Source organism: Stegostoma tigrinum, unplaced genomic scaffold (genome assembly GCF_030684315.1).
Source record: "Stegostoma tigrinum isolate sSteTig4 unplaced genomic scaffold, sSteTig4.hap1 scaffold_193, whole genome shotgun sequence".
NCBI classification, from domain to species: domain Eukaryota; kingdom Metazoa; phylum Chordata; class Chondrichthyes; order Orectolobiformes; family Stegostomatidae; genus Stegostoma; species Stegostoma tigrinum.
Window position 1 is genome coordinate 194,347 of NW_026728132.1, and position 6,139 is coordinate 200,485.

The window sequence follows — 6,139 nt, forward strand, 5'->3', positions numbered from 1 at the left end:
TGGTGAAGCACTGGTGTTATGTCCCGCTTTCTATTTATCTGTTTAGGTTTCCTTGAGTTGGTGATGTCATTTCCTATGTTGGTGATGTCATTTCCTGTTCTTTTTCTCAGCCACTGGTGGATTGGCTCCAAATCAATCTGTTTGTTGATGGAGTTCCGGTTGGCATGCCATGCCTCTAGGATTTCTCGTGCATGTCTCTGTTTGGTTTGACCTAGGATGGATGTGTTGTCCCAATCAAAGTGGTGTCCTTCTTCAGCTGTATGTAAAACTCTTCTCAAAACTCACTAACATACCTTTAGTTTTCAGTCGGTGAGAGAAAACAGATCGTCTCTGACAATTCCAGTGACCATCCAGAAAAGCCAAACCAAACTGATCTCAGTCGGCATCATCTTTGTGTGGTTTCAATGCAGGCCATAACGAAGAACACCTTGTTATTACTTTGTCCCCGAAATCGCCTCAGGCTGTCCCAAATCTCCACAGCCAACGATATTTTGCTCTTTTGATATTTCGTCACTGCCAGAATCTGAGGGGGCATTTGCACAGAGCAAGATCCCTCAAAACCATGTTGCAAAAAAATGATCAAGTCATCTGTTCCAGCTGCAGTTGCAGCCAACTCTCTGGAGTTTGTAAAAGACGACCATAGATGAAGACAATGGCAAAGTTTGAATTTTGCGGACGTTTGTCGTAAGAACTGATCATACAGGACTGAAATCTCTTGAATTTGCTGGAAGTGAAATTTCCATTTTGTTTATATTCACCCCTGTGACAATATTCTAAATTGGTCATTGCAGAGCTGAAGGACTCCGCGTCCAACAAACTGCTTTCTGAGTTTCGAAGGATTGCATGGAAGAGATTTTGGTGGAAGACCAATCTAACGCATTTGAAAGTGTTCGAGATCCCAAATGAACCTGTCCTTTCTGCCTGACCATTCTGAACGTTTATAAAAAGATCGCATTTTTTATATTTCTGCAGCCTGTATTAACCTCGGGTAGTTTCAACATGAATTACAGCATTGAGGCGACTCTGGAGTTTAGAGTCATGGATCAAACACACGTAATTAGTTCAGAAATTTTCGGAGCCCAATTGACGAGAGGTTGAGAAAGATGAGCAGAAAAGGAAGGATAGTTAGCAACACAGATGTTGGGGGTAGGAGTGGAAAGGTAGGTGACTGTGTTCGAAGTGGAAGGCTCGTTGTTAATATTTCACAGAGAAAAAACAACAGCAATCCCAGACCGAGTGGGCGCAATATGCGGCTGAAGGAAGAAAGTGAAACAGAGAGGGCACCTGATTTCTTTTTTTCCTCGATGTGAAGGCAAAACACAGCAGAGGTAAACGCGGAGGGAGAGAGGCTGTGAGAGTAACTCTTCACCATTGACTTACAGCCCAGCCGTTCAGCACTTAGAAACAGGGTGCACTCAGAAAGAACTTGCCCTGAATGTCATTTAAAAAGCGTTCCTATTTTCTGGGCCTCATATTAGGGGAATCACTGGTAATATGGAAGGATTTTGGAAGTCAGTGAGTGAAAGGAACCCGTTACAAAAATTCTTGACTTCGTTTCCATCACTCGTCGGAATCAATAAAAGACCAAAGCTTAACTACGGAGGGACGGAGTCAGAGTTTCTGGGCCTGAGGATGGGGTGTTTTGTCCTTGTCACGGGAGCAACGCATAGCCGCCCTCAAGCACTCCTGTCAAATGGAAACACTGCGGCAGTTCGAGGTAGTTTTGTAACTTTCTTGTCCGTTCGGTGCTTAACATCTGTTGCTGCGCAGGTAAATTATAAGTTGAGGGGTCGTTTAAGTGCTTTTGGTGCACAGTATTATTTTTCATCAACTTTCTTCACTCTCTCTCTTGCCCTGTATGTCTCTCGCTTTCTCACTTCCATTTAATAATATCCTTCCTACAGCAGCGCGACCCAGAACTGTATACAATACTCCAAAAGTGGTTTCACCAGTGCCAAAGACAGAGAAAGAGACAGAGTCAGAGAGAGAGAGAAAGAACGATGCACTTTTTTTGAAAACAGGGAAGACAGATTTACACAAAAATACAGAGAGAACGAAGGATGCAGCAATTGACACAGTGAGAGATACACAGGGGCAAACAAGCAAAGACAGAGAGAGGTGCACGCACACGCACACACACTGACAGACAACGATACATATACACAGAGAAGACAGATGTACTAACGGGGGGGATAATGCAGAGATAATCATGTATACAGAGATAGAGAAAAGAAAACAAAAATACAAAACCTGATGGTGCCTTGTGCTTTATTGTCCTTCCTCTCGTAGGTTATGTCCCGATCAATAAAGCCGAGGGTGCCGCGTGCTTTATTTACTGCTGGCTCCCTTCCTTTGTCCTGATCTCTTTTTCATTTCACATCTATCACTTACTGTGGAAGCCTTTCATGTGGCACTGCATCAAACGCCTTCTAGAGTCTGTATGCACTGTATCCAGAGTCCCAATCTCATTGACAGGCTTTTCAAAACCTAGTGCTGCTTCGCTTGGCACAACTTTAACCTTTAAAAGTCACTGCTGAGTCTCCCTAATCATTTTTTGGTCTACCGCATTCTATCCTGACTAATTGCAGATTCCCAAGCTCTGAACTTAAACTGGACAATCTGAAATTCCTGTTTATCTTAGCTTTCAGTCTTTTCTTGTAATCCCTCTTTACTTCTTGTATATGCTTTCACCCCTCCCCACTACCTTCCTCTCCATTCTCCACCAGTCTTCACCAGCACACGTTCACTTCTTGACTTCAATTTCTGTTTGCATGGCCATGCAGGGGACTCGCTCTTTGGTGGTCCTACCATTCCCTTTTGAGGTACTGTGTCTCAGTTGACCTGCTCTTTGAAAGCTATTACCCAGGAATTGTTTTGCACTGCCAAATTTTAGTTGCAGCCAGCTCCACTGCATTAATTGTTTGCACTCAGAAATAAGCAAGCTCATTTCCCAGCGTCTTTCTAAATGATCACTGTCTCTTACAAGTCCACCCTCACCTCCTCCAGCCCCAACACCCCTTGACTAGGTATAAAATGAGGCATGGGGGGAGTGGGGGAATTAGGATACACCCTTATGGTGATGTAGAGAGAGCTCTGCATTGCTGCTGTCCCTGGGAGTACTCCATGCTGACTCTGGGTATAAATTGCTGGAAAGGAATAGGCGACGCCAGCATGGTGGTGTAGACAAAGCTCTGGCTTGTCCCTGTTCCCTGGACTCCTCCATGCAGACACTAGGTATAAAGTTGGGGGAGGGGGTAAGGCTACATCGTCATTGCGATGTACACGGAGTTCTGCATTATTCCTGAGAATGCTCAATCGTGATACGGGGTATAAAGAAGCTGGAGTAGGCTTTGATGTCATGGTCATGTAGAGGTAGCTCTATATTGTCCTTGTTCCTGAGAAAACTCAATGCTGACACTGGGTATAAAGTGGAAGAACACTGCCAGTGTGATACTGGATTAAATACATGAAGCAAGTTAACACAGCAAACAACAAAAGAAGATATATTTCCTGCATAAAAATATTTAACACTGCAATGACTCAGCTATACATACTTAAAAGAGAGCATTCCCATCATAGTCCCAGCGTTGTCACAGGATTATTTCTCAGTACATGTAGTGTGTCGCTTTTGTGGGTTTGTGTGACATTGTGTGGGTGTGAGGGGTTGTTGGAATGTGCCTGTATTCTGTTTATGTATGCATGTATGTGTAGGGGTTGTAAGCATCTGAATGTGCATTGTTGTGAATAGGCGTGAATGCCTGTCATGATGTGCATGTGTTTGACCATGTCTGTCTGACAGTGTATATGCACCTGACTGTCCACGTAGGGGTGGGTGGAATTGCCTCATGGAGTGAATGTGTTTGAGTACACCTGTATGGGTCTGTGAGAGAGAGTCTGTTTGTAGGAGTACGTGTACCTGTGCGCATGCAAGTGTGAGAGAGAGCAGCCATATGGGTGTGTGAAACATCAGCTGTCCAGGGAGATGTGCGAGTGTGAGAGACCACATGTATGGGTGAGAGAGATGTCTCTATGGGGAACGTGCATAATACTGCCCGTAGTTATTGGGGTGTGTGTACCTGTCTACGTGGGTGTGACGGCCCATATGTGCATGGGTGTCCTCTGTGTGTGAATTGCACATATCGGTGTTTGAGAGACCACTTGGATGTATGTATGAGACACATCTATGTATGGGTGTGACACATCTGTATGTGTAAGAGACCACCTGTATGGGTGCATGGGGTGCCTGTGTGTGTCTCGGTTGTGAGAGACACCTGTATGTATGGAGTGGCGGGGTGGGAAGAGAGAGAGAGAGAGACTGCTTGCATGGATGTATGAGGTGCCTGTATGTCGAGGTGTGCATGTGTGACTGCTTGTATGGGTGTATGATGCCTGATGTACAAAGATCGTGGGAACAGGTCCTTTGCACACAGCAACCACCTTCCCCACCAGCAACCCCCCCCCCACCCCCGACCCTGCTCCACCACATTTTGCCTTTCTATAAAACTGTTCTCACTTTCAGGATCCATGTTCCTCTCTTCCCTTCCTATTCATGTATTTGTCCAAGTGCTTCTTGAATCCAGCTACTGTGTTGGCTTCAACCAACTCCCCTGGCAGCACGTTCCAGGCACTTACCACTCTGTCTGAAAAACTTGCCTCATACATCTCTTGTAAACTGCAGCCCCACCCCCCCAACCCCAGCACCTTGAACCTGTGCCCCCGAGTAATTGGCCCCTCCACTCTGGGATAAATTCTCAATTTCCATTCTATCCATACCTTTCTTCACAGCTAAAATCTCTCCTTACCAGGCAACATCCTGGTAAACATGTTGTGTGCCTTCTCCAAAGCTTCCACATCCTTCCGGTAGATGGTAACCAGAACTGTAAGCAATATTCCAATTGTGAAGTTCTATGGTGTGTGAGACACCATTTAGAAGAGTGTGTGGCATGCCTGTATGGATGTGAGTCTGCATGTGACAACCTGTATTGATGTAAGAGATTCTAATATGTATGGGGAGTGTGTGAGAGACCACCTGTATGGGTGTGTGTGTTAGACATCAGTATGTGTTTGTATGACCACCTGTCTGGATGTGTGAGACACTTGTATATATGGGGAGTGAGTGAGAGACCATCTGCATGGGTCTGGGAGATATCTATGTATGAGGAGTGTGAGAGACCGCCTGTATAGTTGTGTTGAGACACCTATATGTAGGGTAGTGTATAGGACAGCCTGCATAGGGAATGCGTGTGAGACTGCCTGTATACGTGAGATTGTGTGAGACGCCTCTGTGTGTGTGTGTACGAAATGCCTGTAAGTATGGGGAGTGAGTGAGTTGCCTGCCTGTGTGTGACTATCTTTATGGGTGTGAGAGACCTACTGTATGCATGAGTGAGAGAGACCACCCGAATATAAGGGAATGTGCACGAGAAATGCCTGTATGTGTGGAGTGTGTGTGTCAGGCCATCTGTCTGGGTGTGAGGTGCCTGTAAATATGGGAGTGAGTATGAGATGCCTGTATGTATGGAGAGTGTAAGAGACTGCCTGTTTATATGTGGAATGTGTATGCATGGGGAGTCACCACATATATGGGTGTGAGACAGACCTACAGGCACGTGAGTGTGTGACTGCCTGTGAGACATCTGTATGTACGTAGTGTGTCGGGGAGACCCCCTGCATGGATGTGAGAGATGTCTATATGTGTGGGTGAGAGACTGCTTGTATGGGTCTATGAGACCCCTATGTAGAGCATGTATGTGAGAGACTGCCTGTATCAGCAATATGTTTGTGGGAGATGCCAGTAGCTATGGGAGTGTGAGAGGGAATGTTTGTATATTCAGTAGTGGGATGGCAGTAACATGTTCCTTTTCAGCCCCACATCCCCCAACCTCCCATCCATATGCCCAAACACAACATGCCAGCATCACCTGCAACCGGCCAGCGGTGGCTAACTATTCATACAGGAGAGCCGTCAAATCACCCTTTTCTCTCTGTCTCTCTAGAGACAGACAGATGTACACATGCGCGCGCGCGCACACACACACACACAACACACACACACGCACGCACACACACACACACACACACACACACACACACAGTCCCACGTCAGTCAAACTCATGGGTGAATTCCCGACGCCATCCC